Raw genomic sequence first — 19,536 nt, forward strand, 5'->3', positions numbered from 1 at the left:
TAAACAAGGTTAAAACTTAGTGAATGTAAAAGACGAAATAGGTCTTCAGATATATACTGAGTTCAAGAAAATTGTGCTGGAAAATAATGATCTCTGTTAAAACCCAAGTAAATTTCATCCAAAATGAACAATTCAACTCATATAATAGGAATTTTGAAGTGTTATAAGAGAACAAATAAACTTACATAAAATATCTGACATTAAACTTGTGGTAAAAGAGCCATCTGGACTTTTATTTTGTTTCTTGAAGGCAGCAGTACAGGAAATAATTTACCCATTATGGCAGTGAGAAGCAGTGAAGTTCAGAACAAAGGTCTTAAATTTAATTTTGACTTGATTCACCTGAAATGTTTCATGAGTGTCCCCCAGTGAGGGAGTCTATGTCAGAGCTGGAATATGAGACATGGAGACATGGAGACATGGATCATATGACATAACCTAATCAAAATGTCATCTAACATAAAATACAAAAGAAAACTAAAAGAACTAGTGAAAAGTACAATCTCTTCTCTTTTATTCAGTATGTTAGAAAAATGTGGTTAGCATAAATAAACAAACACAAGAACTCCAAACATTTCCTTAAACATTTGACTGCATTTTTATTTACATTTACAAAGGTAACCTTTTTAAACAAGTTTGTAATTCATAATCTCCAAAAACAAGCGCAAAGTTTAACATTATATGTGGACACGCCTCACCTCAGAAGAAATCTCTCACAACTCCTTTCCCTTTTCCTTCTTAAATTGTAACACTTGTTTAAATATCTGTGCACTAATAACCCCAGGATTCAAATGCTCAGTAAAGAAGTCATCTTGCTTTAAAGTGAACTTACCATATTTTTTAGAAGCATCAGAAAATGTCTTAACAAAGGAGGAACTCATTTAAAAACTGACAAGTACAAAAGAACATGTACATGAAAACAGTTGGGAACAGCCCTATATTTATTTTCTCTCTGTGATCTCAACTTAACCATCAGTTATTTACTTAACCACCAGAGAAGGTGAGAACAGAGAAAAAGACTCTGCAAGCAATGGACATGCAAACCTCATTCATAAACATCCCAGCTCAGGTCTTTTGATGTTAAGTTGCAAATTATTGTGACAATATTAGCTCCAAAAAATCACACAGGGCTTCACATGCTTTTCAATGTCCAAGTGACCAAACAACAGGAACATCTCCGTCATGACAGACCTCATACCAAACTCACATAAAGCATACTCCATGTTAACTTTCGCTGCTTTCTGTATGATGCACCATTATATTTTTTCTGTTGTGTACTTAGGAAACATTTTAACAGAGAGTTTTATGATCCTACATGAACTATGAGTGCATTTTAGGATCATACCTACGTATGATCGTACCCCGAGCATACACATCTAGTGTAAGTCTAGATGTGTATGCTCGGTGTCCGTTATCCTGCAATAGCTAGCCCCGCCCACTTCATCACAACCCTCCGGGGCTGACTACTGACCAGTTCTCTGTCTAACAGGTCCGGAAAATCTCTAAGACCTGGGTATTACCTTAAAAGAGATCTATAAGAGATAATCTATTTAAACTGGTGTCGAAAGCGATTCGTCTAGCTCTAACTACCTCCAATCCAGAAGTTACGACCCTTTTCAGTTAAGAAACAGTCAGCTGAGTAGCCCTCACAGCTGCGTAATTCCAATAACCACTCCTGTTAACGGTAGCTCACTTTCTAAAATATAACTTGCTCTTGGAACCGGCTAGATTAAATTTAGTGACTTGGATGTAAGTCCCTGGGTCATTATTTTACTCTCGCCAAAGGAAATTATGAAGCCTCCTCTTTACTAGAACCATGTACCTTAGTTTTACCTTTATTAAAAGAACTAAAAAATGATTAAATGACTCAATTAATTCCAATGTCCACCAACCTCATTAGAATTTTAGAGTAAGAATTTATTAAGCAAGCTTAAGCAGGGATATGTGACATACAAATCAATAATCAATTGTATACAAGTCAAGAGCAGTGTAATAAGATCAACATGTATAATCATACCTTCCTGTCTCTTTCCCTAACCTATGTCACAGATTCTGAGATAGCTTTTTAGGAAGCGAGTTCAACTCATACCCAGTTGGTGGTGGATCTTTGGCAACAGGATCGTCCGAAAACCTTGGTCTGAATCTTTATCCTTTGTGTGAAAAAATCCTCTTTAGAATGGAAGCAAAGTAGAGAGGGTTCAATTGCTTTTGAAAACCCAACTCTTTTATCCCTCCGGGACCTTTGTCCTTTATCCAAGTCTGTTGCAATGTTTGGGTTGAGGTGAGACCGACGATCGAATCAGGAACCCGGGTTGGACGATTGGAACTTGTCTCCCTTTGGTGGCACGAAGCTTCAGCTTTCCCCGTGGCTCCAGGGTGTGGTCTGCTCGATCTGCTTCTTCTGTTAGCTCTACTTTGGTGCCGCAGACAAAGAACAAGAACTTCTCCTTTTCCGTCTGCTTATATACAGTTCTCTGCCATATATGTGTATGGGGAGTGTTAGTTTACGTGGTTTCGGCTCCTCCTGTCTGCTGGCTGGGATGGAAAGTACCGTCCTTTCCTCAGCGTGTTGTTCTTAGCCAACCATACTGCCCCACCCATCCTGTGCGTCTGGCCATCTGTTCAGAACTGCTTGCGACAGCAGGAACTCACAAGTTCCCCTTCTGCTTTTTCCCTTTTTCTTTTTAACATTAAAACCTATGTGCTTTCCTCTGATTAACTTTTAAACACAGTCAAATATTAAAAACTATGTGCTGATTTCCATTAAGCATTAATCACCTCTTTCACTTATTATAAATCATCAAACCTTAATCATTTCATTGTTGTCATGTTATTACAGATCATGATTCGTACACTTCAGAATCATTCAGTGAATCATTCAGTGATTACTTACATACAGTCATTTTACCTATTGTATTCATCCATGTTCAACTTAATCCTTATCAAAACACTCAATCATTATAAATCAAAACACAAGATTGCTTTATTTCCTTCAGGCTTTCATGCACCTTTTTCTGTGTGTACCTGGATAGATCTCAAACCTCATACCAGTTTTCTTGACACCCCCTCCTTGAGATCGGACGGTGCATCGCAGAAAACACAAAGTCCGAGGTCAAAAGAGGTCAAGTCCATCACCGCAATCAGCAGTCAAGATGTCCTGTTCGTAGCAGGCAACCGGAGATGATGATGGTGTCCAGGTATCCACAACCTCATACTCCGTCAGATTGGACGGCGGAGAAATCCAGCACTCGGCGTCCAACTGTGGAGGAAGTGGAGATCCTGCTGATCCGGGAGGGCTAATGTCCTCCAGGGAAAATTGCAGAAGCGAAGACAGATCCATCTCAGAGTCTTGCAGTGTCGGTGGGTTGTCACAGAATCCCTCCAACTCAGTCAGCAGATCCTGAAAATCCATATCGGTTGAAGGCGGATCCGGTGAAGGAGATGACACGAAGAGGGTGTCTTCTGTCTGGCACGCTTGGTGAGATGAACTGAGAATCTCAGTTTGGGTACCTTTTCTGTGAGTCGCACTGCTGGTTTGGCATCCGACATCGATAAACATATCCGGCGACACGGGACACGCTGGTGGAAGGTACTCGCCCACTGCCACAACTCGTCCATCGAGAAGGTGTAGAGTTGGCAGGCATTGTCGAGTAAGCTGGTGCTCCCATAATTTCTGGATCACGGGCAGCAGGAGTCCCGTGTGCATTGGAGATGTTATAAGGTCGTCGTCTTCTTGGCCAAAGGCAGAGGTCCACACTATTTTGTGCACCCGTTCCAGGGATCGAGATGTGGAGGCCGCTATGTAAGGCAAATCTCCTTGCCCTGTGGCGCAGAGAATTGCCGTTACATCGGTGATACGGCTGCTCACGCAACGGTGACACCAGCGGGAGGACGATGCAACCCATATGAATCCATAGGACTCTGCGGCGATCCCACATCCCACACAGCGGGTTGGTGCCTGAGAAGAAACAGCAACCTAGGTAACTTCACGATTAGGGGTTTCGGATTAACAATAACACAACAAATATGCAAAAGCGAAAGCGGAGAGTGTAGCTGGTTTAAGCTCGTGTGCCTGCTTGGGCTGCCAGCCAGGGAGAATTAATCACAGGAACCGGAATGTCATGATCTGGAGCTGGTTCGCCCCTATCATAGACATGAGCGGAATCATGGAATATTGCAGCATAGGTCATCATCCATACAACGATTGCTAGGTCTGAGGTTTCCTGAAGCCAGTAGAGGACCACCAAGATCCCCCAAACCGTTGCCCAGAGAGCCAGAACTATCCACTTTTGCAGCCATATGCGCCTGCCCCGACCTTTGATGGACAAGGCTTGGCGCGCTAAGTAGACGAGGATAGATACTGCGAAGAGCCCTTCTAGAATAGCTGTGAGGATCTTAAGTGGGGCGGTTCGAGTGGCTTGACGACCCCCAAAGACCAACTCCAGTATCAGGGCTGTGGTGTCGGTGACGAGCCATAGGCAGACCACAACGCCCCTGCGCCAGTTGATGCGGGTACGGCCCATCAGGTAACAAGCGAAGAGGGATGAAGCTAACCCCCATTTCTGGAGGATGATGGGTCGTAGGATAAGCTTCACATATCCTTGTAGCGCAACGAAGATCCTCATAGGATGTCCCCTGGGCCAGGAACCAGTGTGGCAGTAGAGTACCCAGGCCAGGGTAACCCCTAAGTGCTCAAGGGTACTCACTTGAATTGGAGCAAAAAGTGAGTTGGGGTTCGATGTGTTGGTCGAAGAGTTAGATTCCATGATGTCCGATGGTGGTTCTTTTTGGTTCCGGTGCTGTCGGCAGCGGCGGTGAAGGTTGAATGGCTCGTAGGCACACGAGAGCTCTCTCTTATGCAGAAGCAGGCTCCTCCTTCGGAGGGAGGGGCTGGTACTCCCTCTTTTTGCAACGACAAAGTGCTTTCAGCCACACCTCCAGGACGATTTTGCCAACGATTAAAGCCACGGCCACGCCCAGTAGGCCCAAGATGTATGGCCACAGCAGGCTCAGAGCATCTAGCAGCCACTGTCCGACGATGTGGAGGCCTCCCTCTACAATGTTAGCAACGCCTTCCACGACGTCGGTAAGGGTGGTGACGATAGCTGATCCCAACGTCTCGAACCAGTAACAATCATGTTGGTCAGACCCTTTTCCACATTTTTCCCAAATTTCCTTGGAGATTTCGCAGGTGAGATTGGAATACAAAAGGTTAGGCCCGACCCAATCAAACCCTGGGTCTGTGTGCCCATCACACAGATTCTTGCGGAAAGCATGTCCTTCGGCGATGGCCACCAGGGGATTTGGGATGAACGGAACAGGGAGACCCAGAATGCTCTTGCGCTTCTGGAGATGGTATCCCAGAATTGCGTCGGTGCAGGTCCGTCCGCTCACTATGGCCCTCCGCCAAGTACCATTGATTTTGCGCCAAGTAACTTCAGAAGAGTGAGTGTCATACTCGTCGGCATAATGTTGTTTGCAGTAGCTTTCCCAACCTCGGACCTCGTGGCAGGGTCTTCTGGCCAAACTGATGACACATTCAAGGACTTGTCGTGTGTTGTTTTTACAAGTCATGCGCCAGGGTCTCGGGTTGACGTAGTTTTCAGGTCTCCAAAAAATTCCAGGCCAAATCGCGCGGTCCTTAGAATAAACTGTGGCGAGGTACTGGTACTTGATCCAATAATTGGTGGACTCACTAAGACATGGTATAACCCAGGCTTGAAGTTCTTCCTGTTGGAGTCCCCACCATTCCCATTCGCAATCTCGATAATAATCCTCATAGCAGGCTTGTAGAGCCCATTTAGCGGTAGGAAGGGTTTCGGGATCAGGGCAGTGATACTTCCATACGGAAAATAAAGTATGGCTTTCTTGTAAGAGGTCACATCGTGGTGAAGATAGGGTGTTCCTCCAATAAGTATCGTTGAGGCTGTCAAAAATCCTCTTGTCGACACACTTATCAATCTTTGCAAAATCACCCTTAGGAGCATGAAGAAGATCTTCAGGAGTTGGAAGGCGTTGGGTACGCAAGTTGGCAATGTGTAGCTCCTCTAATCCAGCAGGAGAGCGAACCGCCCCCTCTGGGAAGTCTCCCACAAAGAACGTTTGGTCCGTTGCTATATATGTCCATGGGAATGTGTTATTCAGCCAGACTTCAATTTCTGTACGTACTGTGCGTACAGAATGCCATAAATCCGTCCAGTATTCTTCTACAGCTGTTACAATGTAATTTTGGCCCCTGCATTTGACGAACTTATTCCAGAGGCAGGCATTCAACCACCTAAAGTGGTGCGTATAACAATGTTGTTGGTCAGCTTGGTACATAAACCGTGTCGGACCTTGTCGAATCAGGAAAGCCGTAATATTAGCCAAACTATTGTTGGGGGGCGGCCTCGTGACCCAGTCACGAAAGTCGTTTCGGGAGGTTCTGTTGATCCGCGCTCGCTCTGTGATGTTGGCATCTTCTCTGCAATTTAGGTGATAGTCTCCCCAAAACTCCCCTCGTGGGAGCCAGGTTCGACAGCCTGAGGACCTGTGCGGGGCCGGGTATATAACTTCGGTATCCCAGTATCCCTGTTCAGGTAAAAGTAGTAGCGACCGACAGGCCATATTGCAATGCCATTGTGGAAAGCCTCGATCCGGATGAATCCAATTGCATCTCACGGTCCGTCGCTCCTGGCGCTGTAGAACCCGTATCCAGCAGAGCGCTCCGGTGTCGAGGAAGTCATAGGCGTAGATCTCCCAGGTCCGATTCAAGAGGTCGTCTAGGGAGGAGTCGTTCAATTTGTAGGCTCGGCGTTCCACATACTTTTTGCCGTTGTCTTTGGCGAATAATGCGGTTCGATTCTGGGCAGAAGTTTCGTTGTCCCATGGCATAAAAATAGCCGTGGTGCTTGTATTCCAGCAGTTGAAGGTGGCATACTTGGAATGTCCATAAGTGACCTTTGTATGCGTAAGGTACCACGGTCCAACTCCGATGAAGTAGAAGATCGTAGCGAGAACAGCAGCAGCAAATAGCAGAGCAAGAAGCGTCAGCAGCCCTTTCAGGCAAAGGGATTTTCCTGTTATCGTAGTCGTTTTCCGTAGCAAAGGTTCGTTAGAGGTGTCCGAGTCGTCGTCAGTGTCAGAAGAGCTGTCCGAATCCGATGTTGAGTCCAGCCAACCCTGGTCTGTAGGCTTGCGCCTCATGCCGATAGCATCCATTCTGGCCAGATTAGTGATTCTCTGGGATCCGGTGCATCAGGCTTTGTACAAATTTTTCTCAAAGCCTTGATACAGCCTTGGTGAGCCGGGTTCTTTGCAACCCGTCTGGTGGCTCTTCTTTGTTGCAAGGCTGTAAATATAGGAGAGGGGTAGGGTAAGTCGGGCTCCAACCCCCTCCACACCCACTTCCAGTGGAACACCCTCCAATAGTGCGGCCGAGGAAACGGGCCTTGGGCGGTGCCGTTTTTCAACGCCTGGTCATACCAAGATTCGTGATTGTACCCTATTGGGGCGGGTACTGAGATGTAGGTGTATAAAGGTTGCCCATGCAAAGTTAGTCTGGTGCGGTACCCCCATGTTGACGGGGTAAAAATCCTCTGGTGTGGTGGGTTGGGGTAGACCCTGTCTATTTCCAATTTCAATGGAAGCCTGGTGTTATTAAATATATAACATTCTGGATTCATTTCCCTCTTTACTATGGTTTTTGCCATACTTGGTGATGTGGTCCAAATAATCATGTCATTAAGTGAAATCTCACAATACAGTCCTTGCAGTGGTTCAAGGTAATGGGGACCCCACCTTATCCGTAGTTCGATCCCCTGTACCCTGTGATACACTGTATTAAAAGTCCATGGCAGAGATCTTGGGCTCATAGGTGAAATTGATGCATAATGGACCGTGTTATTGGACCCTCGTCCTTGCCAAGCAGGCGGTGCGGTGGGGATGAATAAATGTGGCTTCGTTGGAGGGGGTGACGTGTACTCTTCACTTTCCCCCACCTGTTTGGTGTTCTGAAAATCAGTGGGTCGAAGATATATGAGGTACTTGAGAAAATATGCTTCGGTGAGCGGATTGGAAGGAGTGAAATCTTCTCTTGGCATATCCAGGAGAATAGAGGTAGTAGGGAGTCTCAGGAACGGACCTTTATCTGATAGTCCCGACGAGACTCCAGCTCCTACTTTGAACATTTTAGTTACAAAAACCTGTGTACCTGTCCGTCTTGTGGGTTTTGATTGACGTTGGGACTTGACGACTCGTTTTCCCCCTTCCGGTTTATCCGTTAGTCTTGGTTCTTCTTCCTCCATGGAAATGCTGAAGCGAGCTTCTGCCAGGCGTGGGTCTTGGGTTTCTTCTTAGGAGGCTCCGGTTCGGTGTAGGACACGGTGGCGTAATTCTGCTCGTCTGGCACCACTTTGATGGCTGCTCCGACGGAGTAGATTCCTTTAAAGGGGACGGTGATCATGCGCACTGACAGCTGAATCTGGCAGGAGGTGCTAGGATCGGAGGGCGTACCCGCTCTGTGGGCCACTCCTCCCGGGTGTTGCAATACTCCATCCCGAAACTGGGACTCCGCTGTTATCCAGTACAGGCAAGACTTTTCCTTAGGTCTTACCGCATTGCTGCCCCACCCGTCCACCTCAGTGGTGTAGTAATACATATCTGAGCAGCGTACTCCATCTTCCCTTGGCACGTCCGGTAAATCCACCACAGGAATTGTGCAGTCATTGATGACTTCCAAAATCAGATGTGACCATGTGGTCAGCTCCCAGGGGCCTGTCCAACCCCCATTAATGGCTTGGTCTCTGGCATCATCTGGGGGTGCACTTAGCCCCTCAGCTGATGGTTGGTACGCGTGAGGACGATGTACCCGGAAGATCACAGGGGAGTGGCTGGTGTTCAATGGTGGAAATGACAGGGAGGTTCCGGCAGCTTCATACGGCCAGGCAGCATGAACAGAATCCCACAGGACATCCTGGGGCCCTTCTTCCCTCCTCCACACCCATGGATCCGCTTCTTCTGGGGTGTTTGGGGGAGCTGAAGGTCTTGGTAATATTATTGGTATGGGGCTCCCGTGATTTGGTTGTACTTGTCCATATGTTCTGTAATATCGCAGCGAGCTGTAAAACCTCGTCACCTGCCATCCCTCAGCCTGACCTGTCAAAGTCAGTTCTCCTCTCCCCAGCTGGTCTTCGCAAGTAGAACAGTGGTGGAGATCGTCCCCATCCCAGACGCAATAACAGCTTTTTGGTTCTTCATTCTGCCAGCTCCATTGGGTCTCCAACTGAAGTCGGGGCAGGTAACCTACCCGGCAGTTCCCACAGATGGTGTTGTTCAAAACCGTAACCGGAGAGACGCGGAGATGTTGTAGTATCTCTGCGGTGGCTCCTTGTTGCCTGGGTTTCTCACGGCCCGGTCCCTCCCAGGTGATGGGGAGCGGGTTGTTTACTAAACAAACCGGACAGCGACTTTTAGCTCTTGCCCATATCAGCATCTCTCGCTCCTCCGACAGGACTCCCTTTTTAGCCCAATCCAATTTCTTCAGGGCTCGTCCTGCCCAAATCCCTGAAGGTGTTCTTCTAATTATAACCACCCCTTTCACGGTGGCCAGTCCGATATAGGGTGGAATGGTACATGATTCACTGGCCATTTCACCGGCTTCTGTTTCACTTTAGTCAGGAACTGGCTTGAGCTGCTCAACTCCTTGAATCCCTTTTCTTTTCAGCAATACTGTGTTCCTATCCAGTACTTGCTTGACGATGTCAGTGGTCTCAAACTTGGGTTTTACTGCTGCATTTACAGGTTGCTCTCTTGCTTTGACCCACACGCGCTGTCCCTCTCGGAATGGCACTCTGGGCGTCGGCTTCTCCTTTTTGTCGCTGGAGCTCCGCCCCACTTCCTTCGTGGTGAACGGCCGTTGGTTGAGCTCCATTGCAGGGGCGGGCCTCTCGGCTCTGCTTCTGTCGTTCAGGGCCTGCCCTATTTCCACCGCCTGTGTGCTCCAATTGTTGGTGTTAGCATTTTTAGCTATCCAGCTTTTCACTAACCCTATGGCTCGTTCTACCACTCCGTTAGCTTGTGGGGTATAGGGTGGAGAGTAAACTCGCATTACTCCAAACTTTTGGCACCATTGGTCAACCTGTGAATTACGGAAATGAGTCCCATTATCCGTGCGCAGCTCTTTCGGGATTCCCAGGGCACTGCATACTTGTTCCAGCATGCCGACAACACTGTTGCCGTTTGCTTTCCTGGCTGCTTTTGTAGTTACAAACCCCGACATAGAATCCACCAGCACTAAGAGGTACTTCTCACCTCTTCTTCCTGTTATCCCCATGGGGCCTGCAACATCCATGCAGACTGAACCCCAGGGGACCGTGCTTTTGATGGATAACCCCTCCATCCGCTGCCCTCGGCGACCTGCGTTGTATTGTCCACATACTTCACAGTCCCTTAGCACGCGTTGGACTTGTTTCACCGGGATCCAAAGATCCTGCTCCTCCAGCTCCTTACGGGTAGGTCGTACGCCTGCATGTCCAAGGGCCTCATGCACGCTCCGCACGACCTCAACCACGTACTCCTCTGGGACCTCCCGTCCTCTGGGAGTGCTGTCCCACTTCTCGGTACCGACAAAGACGATCTTTCTTTGCTGGACATAACAGTCCACTTCATCATTCCCACGCCAATGAGCTCCCTCATGCGTGTGTGCTTTTTGATGCTCAACATCTATTTCCAGTTGTAGTTTTAGCTCAGCAATCTTTTTCCACAAGTCTCTGTGTGCCACTGGCTTGCCCTTCGCTGTCTCGAAACCATTTTCTTCCCAAATGGCCAAGTCTTCTCTAAGGGCTTGAGCGCAGTAGTAACTGTCGGTTACTAACCTGGCATTCTTGATTTTCCTTTTCACCAGCTCCAGCAATCCTTCCAGTACGGCCGTTACTTCTCCGGCTTGAGCACTACCGGGAGCTTTTCCTTTCTGACGGCATTTTTCCTTGCCGTCTTGCTTCAGAATAAATCCCCAGTATGCCGACTGGTCGGACCCCTTTCTGGATCCATCGGTGTAGATTGTCCATTCCGGTTGTTTTGGCTTCTCAGATGTCTCTGGCGGTTTCTTCTTACTGGTGGGTTGTGCTGGCCCAATCTCAATCTCCGGGTCCAGCAGGATGTCTTCCCATCTTCCCCACCGTGTGTTAGTTGCTTTAGTACTTTCCACGGTACCTTTTCTTAGATACTTATGAACTTGGCTCTGTGTGATGACTTTAACTGGTTGTCCTTGTGCTAGATCCTTCAGCACACCCCAGTAACGAGCTAACACCGCTAGCTCTTTCTCTTCCTGCGGATATTTCCTCTCAACAGAAGTCAGGGTGTAACTCCACAGGGTAACCAAGCCTCCATTTTCATTACTTACTTTGATCATGGCATCGTCATTCTCACAGCTGATCTCTGCTACCAGTCGTTCTGACAAACTTCTTGGCTCCAGTCTCACAGCTGCTTGAATGGCTTTTCTCAAGTCTTCCAGGTTCTGTTGATTCGCTGCTGTCCAAACCCAGGGTCTTTTTCCATCCTTCTCGTCCTCCTCACTCTTTCTCAGGCATTTGTACAAAGGCTTGGCATACTTCTGATAATTGGGTACGTGGTCCCGGACGTAGTTGCATAGTCCTAATATTTTCTGTAAGTCATTCTCTGACTGAGGTGGTTGAATGTTCGTCAGCTTTTCTCTGTACCCGTCTGAGAGTCCCAAGTCCGACGTGACTTGGAAACCCAGATAATTCACTTGGAACTGTCCAAATTGACATTTCTTGAGGTTTAGCTTCAAGCCTGCCTTGGTGAGGTTTTCTACCACTTTTTGTAGTCTTTGTAGGTGTTCTTCTTCTGTGTCATCAGCAATAAAGACATCATCAATGTACACAGTTGCACCTACGTCCCCCAGTACTTCCATCACTGCTGACTGGAACACGTTTGGGGAGTTCTTGTATCCCTGGGGTAACCTTTGCCACACATAGCTCTTGCCTTTGTGGGTGAATGCAGTTTTACCTTGCGATTGTCTGGCGAGGCGTAGAGAGAAAAATCCATTGGCTAGGTCGATGCATGACTTGAACTTCTTGACTCGAAGAGTTTTCAGCGCTCCTTGGGGATTGATTAGACTGGCTCGGTTTGCTATTGTTCTCCGATTCAGGGCCTTGAAGTTGATAACTGGTCTCCAACCCCCCCCAGCCGATTCAGGTTTCTTCACCGCCTGGATGGGGCTGTTGGTGATCGGGTTGAGCTCCTCTCTGATGATTTCCATGGCGCTCAGCTCCTTCACTATCTTGTCCATCTCCTCGACTGCTCCCGGATTCAGCGGGTACTGCCGAACAGGTGGATGAACCCCACCTTCGATGTGATGAACAAACTTTGGACCCAAATCCCCACAATCGTTCTTGAACCGTGCCACTTGTGCTGTAACGATGATCTCACGCAGCTTCTCTTTCCCAGCCGGGGAGAAGTCACTCTCTGCGATCTTCTGTTCTGTCACCGTCGGTATGTCAATCGGTTTGTACCAGTCCTGCTGTCCGGATCCGGTTTGGGTCGGGCCGACTTTCACCAACCTTGCTTTCAAGCTCGTCAGCCTTCGCTCTAGTCGGCGATGTGTGCCTTTCTTTTTACTGAGTTCATCTAAGTCTTTTACTGTGAGTAGATTGTAAGGACCTTTCACCCACACTACTCCTTTCCATGTCCCGTACGGCATTTCTTCTATTTTTCCATTAGCAAACTGAACCTTCAGGTGTCCTGCTGTTCCTAGGTCTTTGCGGGTCATAGACACCTCCGCTCCGGTGTCCACCAGGTAGGGTACTCCCTCCACTTTGGCGTAGATTTCGTCCCCTTCCCAGTAGGCATTTTCTAAAATGACCCGCGACCTGGACGCCATTACTTTGGTGACCCTCCGGCCCCGGCTTTACGGGACTCACGGAGGGCCGTCCTTTGTTCTGGGCTCAATTTCCTATATTCCTCATCCGTCAGGAACTGACCTTTCCCTGGCTGATTTTGTGAAGCCGGCGGGTTGGTCGGTCTTCCTTTTGGTCCTGGTGGTTTCTGCTGGAACGGTCGGTTTTGGAAGTTGGATGGTGGTGCTCCCTGTTGAAACGGCCGGCCCTGGAAGTTGGGTGGCTTTGTGCCCTGCGGGAACGGCCTGTTCTGGAAGTTGGATGGCTGTCTGATGTTGACCCTTCCAGGTGGCTTGGCTGGTTGGCTAGCCTCCTTTTTCCTTTTGTCCTCGTAGTACTGCTGCTCCAGGTCGAATCCCTGCACTGCCACATCCATCTGGGCCACGGTTGTGCTTCTCACTGGTAGTTTCACAAACACAATCTCTCCTCTTCGTCCCTTTGTCACCTCACGCAGTACCTTCACATACCTCGCGGGAGAGACGGTTTGCTTTAGTGTGTGCCAAAGCGGTTCCAACCGGCTTCCTTTGTCCAGCCGTCCTCTAGCCCTCTTCACCTGGGACTCTTCGTCGTCCATGTCCTCCAACACTAATCTCTCATAGTTGCTCTGTGCTGACTCTGTTCCAACCATCGGGTCCGCAGTCACGCTGGTCAGCCACAACTTTTTGGCCCCTTCGTGGTTAGTGGTAGATAGCACAGTTGGCCAGACATCTTTCAAATACTCCTCATTATTTTCGTCTGCGTTTTTACTCCGAATCACCAGCCTTAGATTCTTTAGTTCTGCGTATGCATCTTGTCCGGTAGTAGTGGCCGGTGGCTGGGCTGACACTCCTTGTGGTCCCCGCGGGATCTGTGGTCCTGGCTCTGAAGACGTCGCCTGCGGCTCCTCTTCATCAGCCGACACCTCGTCTAGCTTCTGTCGAGTCTCCCTGGAGTACTTGTAGGCCGCTTTCTTCAGTCGTCGCAGCATCACATCATACATAATTCCCATGTATGCGTTCCTGAAGTTGGTGGTCAGGGAATAGTGTGCTGTCAGGGTAGAGCAGGATGGTGTCATCAGGATGTTAGCCCACTCCCCGACTGTCGCTTCTACCTCGAGCAGCACCTTGTCTCCCAGCCTGCTGGCCCATCCCGCTGGAATCTGGTACTCTGTCTGACCGACCTCTGGTACATACGTACGCCGTCCGTCTTTAGCCTGTACGGGGCCCCAGGTCACGTCTCTCGCCAGTCTTTCAGAAGAACCCTCGATGTCAAAGGTTTCTATTTCTTTCTTCTTTCCTCGGTGCTGTCCTGTTCGGAGTGTCTTATGCCCTGTCGGTGGTTGCTTTGGGTCGGAGAAGATGCTGCCGTGATCACTCTCTTCTTCTTCTTCTTCAGAATGTTCGATCTCCTGTTGCTCTTCTCCTTCCTCCGAGTCGCTGATGTCCTCATACTGTTGTTGTCGAAGAGGTTCCCTCCTGGGGGAGTTCAGCGGTTGAATCTTGGCTGGTTTCATCGGTCCTACTTCTCTCTGGACCGTCAGCTGCTCATCCTTGACTCTGTCCGCGTTGGGTTGCCTCAGTTCACTGCTGCTTCCCTCGAATGAGAATTCTTTGACGTATCTTGCTGCGTGGGACTCTGGCCCGACTGGTGCTTCCCTTAACTTTATCCGGAGTGGCTCCATAACCTTGGCCTTGCCGGTCTGGGTGGTGTTCGAAACTCCACTCTGGGGTATTTTTAACACTAGGATTACCAGGATTTTGAGAAATTCCTATCTCTACCAAGAGGGGCCAGATTGGGTATCTTCTTAGAGCTACCGAGAGAGGGCCAAACTGGGTTATTAGCATCCAAATGTGGCCAAACTGACGACTCTGAATGGTCTAATTAGCATCCCTGTAGATGAGCAGGGGGGAGGAGAGCCAAACTCACTACATCAACTTTCACGCTGATTGTCCTTGGAACAGGATAGAAATTTTGAAAATAACTACTTCTGGTGGTTCCCAGATCTGGGAGACTTTGTACATGCAAATTTGCATGCTGCCTTTTGTGCTGTGGAGTATAAATATCTGGACATTCACTCAGCTTTTTAGTTTGCAAGAATCAAGATGGCGAAGAGGACACAGAAGCTGATGAATGCTGAAGAGGCTTTGGAATTACTTATGCAGAATTCATCCTACAACCCTGGTCGACACATCACTGTTGATGAACAGCTTTTCCCCACTAAAACCCGCTGCTGTTTCCTTCAATACATAGCAACAAAACCGGACAAGTTTGGCATCAAGTTTTGGGTGGCTTGCGACTTGAAATCAAAGTACATCTGCAATGTCTTCCCATATCTTGGCAAGGACCCCAGTCGTCCCAGCGGGGAGAGACTGTCCGAGACTGTAGTGATGAGGCTGATGGAACCGTTCATGGACAAGGGCAGAACTGTAACCACGGACAATTTCTTCACATCACTGTCACTTGCGCAACGACTGCGTAGCCGGAAAACCACCATCCTCGGCACAGTCAACAAGTGTCGCAGGGAAATTCCACAATCCACTAAACGTAAGGATCGCACTGAATTCACCACTCAGGTGTTTTCAACCTCTGATGCCACGCTGACTGTGTATGTGCCCAAAAGGAAGAAGGTCGTTTACATTCTCAGCAGCATGCACAGCGTGGTTGAGACTGAGGATACCACCAGAAGAAAGCCAAACACCATCAAACAATATAACAAAGCAAAGTGCGGTGTGGATGTGATGGACAAAATGGTGCGGGAGTACAGCGTGCGTGCAGGAACACAGAGGTGGCCAGTTGCCGTGTTCTACAACATGATTGACATGGCAGCACTGAATGCGCATGTGCTGTATCAGGCATGCACTGGGGTGCAGGAGAGACGGGTGGACTTCCTGGTGGAGCTCGCAAAAGAGTTGGCTAACTCTCATGTGAGTGAGAAGAAGGCGTGCAAGGAGCAACTGCTTTGCCAACAACCTGCCACACCCAGCCCAGGCAAAAGGGCGAAGTGCCAAATCAACCGTCGATGCATTAAAAATAGTACAAATAGGAGATGCGTTGACTGCTTCAAATACGCATGTGGCAAATGCAGCAAGCCCATGAACTGGCAGTGCCAGATGTGTGCCGACAGTGCAGACAGTGCACAGAATGAGGGCTGAAATGCCACTGTGCCTATTGCAAATAATTGCGGAATTGTTTTATTTCTTGTATTTTTTTTATTGTTATTAATGACAAAAATAAAAAGCATTCAAACAAATAACAGTTGTTCTTTTGTATATTTTTTTTGTATATCTTCTGTATACTCTTCTCCATCCTGCTTCTTGCAAACTAAGAAGCCTCTTGACCTCTTGACTTAGACACAAATACATCTGGTACCTGTCTGTAAAATTTCTAATTCTCCATTTAAAATATTAAAATAATTCATTGTGCTTTTTTGCTAAAATAAAACTAAGCTAAATATAACATATATATAATCTTTATATTATATAAGCAGGGAAATTACTTCGCTTTTGCAGCATAGAGACTATCTACAACTTGAAGTTGTAGATAAAATAAAATAAAGAAATAACATGAAATTTAAATTGATTAGCACTAGGAGAGGGCCAGGTTTTCGATTTCTCCCCAGACTGGCTGAAACAGGGCCACAAGACCCTGTCCAAACTGATGACTCTGATGGCTCAAATTAGCCTCCATTCATCCATTCTTCTATTCTTCTATTGTTCTATTGTACATGTGGTCGTTGACCGTCAGGCCAGAAGGTAGGGATGTGAATAGTCCATGTTGGGGGTGGGTATCTATGATACCTACGACTAGTCAGTTTAGTTTTGAAGCATACATGAAGTGTTTTTGGAGAGATGTGACTTTTTGCAGCTGATCCATGATGTTGTGCTGCATTATCCAGGTCATTTTGCCAAATGTACATAGAGTTTGCAAAACATACAATCTGTTTCAAAAAATATGCAAAGGTTTTTCTAAAAGAAATTAGTAATGTTTCTCTTTGAAATAAAGCTAAGAGGGTATAAAATGACAGTTTAGAAATAAACTAACCAAATTAATTGTGTTGATCCACCTCAAAAAAATCATGCAAAAAGTGTAAGCAAAAGAAATCTGGGAGACTTTGCACATGCAAATTTGCATGCAGCCTTTTGTGCTGTGGAGGATAAATAGGTGACTGCTTCACCTATTTAGTTCACAAGAACTAATGGCATTTATTTCAGTCATAATCTTGCGGGGGGTGACTAAGGTTCCATCACTATGTGACAGCTGGTCAGCAAACCTGGCAAACATGATTGACATGGCAGCACTGAATGCACATGTGCTTTATCAGGCATGCATTGGGGTGCAGGAGAGACGGGTGGACTTCTATTTTACTGTCAGTCCTGCACTTTATATTTTATATTTAGATTTATATTCATATTTTATACTGTATTTTATTTTACTCACAACATTGGAACCTCAAACATTGTCCTGAGCCTGAAGTGTTCAATGACCCTTCTTATGGAATGCAGAGTTCAGCTTTGCCCCCCTCTTGTGGTGCGTCAGTAATGGCCTTATTTACATAACAAAGGCGCCTCTTCACACCCTCTCTCGGAGGGCCAAACTGGCCCCTCTCTGGTAGCTCTAGGGACAGGGCCAAACTGGCCCCTCTCTGGTACCTGGACGAAGATTCCCATTTTGGGAATCTTTGGTAGTCCTAGTGTTAAGGGATATTTCTTAATCTCCTTCGCTGGGTGGCTGATGCGGCATTGTTCCTCCATTTCAGTTGCCATTCGCACACCTTGCTCCGTACGGAGTCGATGCATACGGGGGTCAACCACCACCACCACCTCTTTGAACACAAAGAAATGACTGTTGGTCTTGGCTATGTTCACCACTCCGTTCTCTGTGACCGCCCTGGCGGTGTCCCCTGGCAAATCTGCCGATCTTAGTCCCTGCACGCTCACCATCACCCTTCTCATGCTTTCGTTGCTGGCGGTCACCAGGCCCCTTTCGAGTCCATGCCACATCTTCTTCCGATACTCCTCCAGACTCTCTCCTTTCTTGTAAACATCAATTGGGACCAGGATTACGGCACCATAAGGAAGACTGTAGCCCTTCATCATCACTACGTCTCCTTTAGTTTTTACACTACAGGAAGCTTCCAACACCTTTGAATCCTTTTTGTAATATTTCCCAGCCTGGTTTTTAAGGCTGCGTCGGAACTTTCGATTGTGGATCTTGTATTTGTCATTGGTGAACACAATCAGTCCGTCACCTTCAAGGTCCCATATTCCTCCAATAAACTGATAAATTATGAGCCCGGATTGCAGCCTTATGCTGATGGTTTCTGATGGTATTTTGGCCAGCTCTCGGGCCATCCTCCATACATCCGATTTCTGGGTCTTTTTCTTGGGGCGGCCGGGGTCCCACAGCTCCTCCTCCGATTCCTCCTCGTCCTCGTCAGAACTGCTGCCCGCTAGAGTCTCCGTAGGTGGCGGTGGCTGCCTTCTCTCCGTGCTGTGGACTCGGGGATGAAACCCGACCCCCCGATCCCGTTGAGGGGACCAGTCCCTGGCCGCTTGCTCCAACTGCTCCTTGGTGAAGCCGTCGATGAGCGATCCCTCATGATCTTCCTCTCCTGACTGTTCAGAGGGGATTTCGTCGTTTCGCGATGATCCCGGTAGAGCTGGGATGTTGTCGTCGTCGTCCGTCAGGTCTATCAGGTCCTGCGGAGCTTGCTTCGGCTGGTTTGTCGGTGTTGTGGCTCTGCTGGGCAGTTGAGAGGGGGCCTCAGCCACCTCCGATTCCGCTTTGTCTGGGGCCTGCTCTTTTCCTCGGGTCTCTTTGAAGGCCGAAAGTCTCTGCAGAACCTCGGCATATTCTTTGTATTTGCGCACCCCACTGGCGAGAGGGTTCACCAGGATCCCTTCGATGCCCGCTGCCAATGTAGCTGTCTTCACTAGGCTGTCATATTTCTCGGAGGGGCTGTAGACCATCCGCAGCTCACCAATCGTCCATCCTTCAAGGAGTTCAGCGAACCATTCCAGCCATTCTCTGATCTCCGATTTCTTGGTTACCTTTAACGGGCATTTAACGACTCCCAGTCGGTGACCATGTTTAAGCTGTGTGCAAAAGTATATCCGAGTCTGCACCAGGTACTTCATTAAGTTCCGTGCCATGTCCTCTTTGATGGTGTAGTGAGATTCAAAGAAAACCCTCCTAATTACCTCAATCCAGGAATCCAATCCATCACCGAGTAATATCAACGATACAGGCAATTGTGATAATGTGGATTGGGAAAGATGGGATTGATGACTCTCTCCATCCCGGCTGATGTTGCTTGCCTCTTGTCCCTTTGCTGGCTCTTGCAGGGGATCCAGTTCCCCCCTTTCTTCTTCATTCATTGTTGTCTTTGTCTTCGAGTTGCCTATTCCCCAAAGCCTCTCTTTGCGCTCTCGAGTAGGGATGGGTCCAGGCTGTGTTGGCTACTGGCTTCACTGTCTGGATACTATCACTTATCCTCAGTAGAAGCTGTCCCTCACCTGCATGCTATACAGTTACTGCAAGGGTTGTGACTGACGGCCTTATCAGTCACCGTTAACTCTATTCCCTCAGAGTTAACCATCCAAGTGAGCTATTCAGAATCATACTTCTGTTTTTACTGACTTGGTTTATTAGGGCCCGCCTA

The 19,536-nt window shown here is 47.9% G+C and overlaps 1 protein-coding gene across 1 annotated transcript in view; it reads right to left on the reverse strand.

Annotated features, from left to right (window-relative positions):
* Positions 1-497: 497 nt before the first annotated feature.
* LOC114141815 (B-cell receptor CD22-like) overlaps positions 498-19,536 on the reverse strand; it is a 38,481-nt gene continuing 19,442 nt past the window's right edge. The window contains exon 9 of the transcript XR_003594912.1: positions 498-1,400. The gene's annotated coding sequence lies outside the window, so the exon portion shown is untranslated. The remainder of the gene's footprint in view (positions 1,401-19,536) is intronic.

The sequence above is a fragment of the Xiphophorus couchianus genome, chromosome 3 (genome assembly GCF_001444195.1).
Source record: "Xiphophorus couchianus chromosome 3, X_couchianus-1.0, whole genome shotgun sequence".
In the NCBI taxonomy this organism is placed as follows: domain Eukaryota; kingdom Metazoa; phylum Chordata; class Actinopteri; order Cyprinodontiformes; family Poeciliidae; genus Xiphophorus; species Xiphophorus couchianus.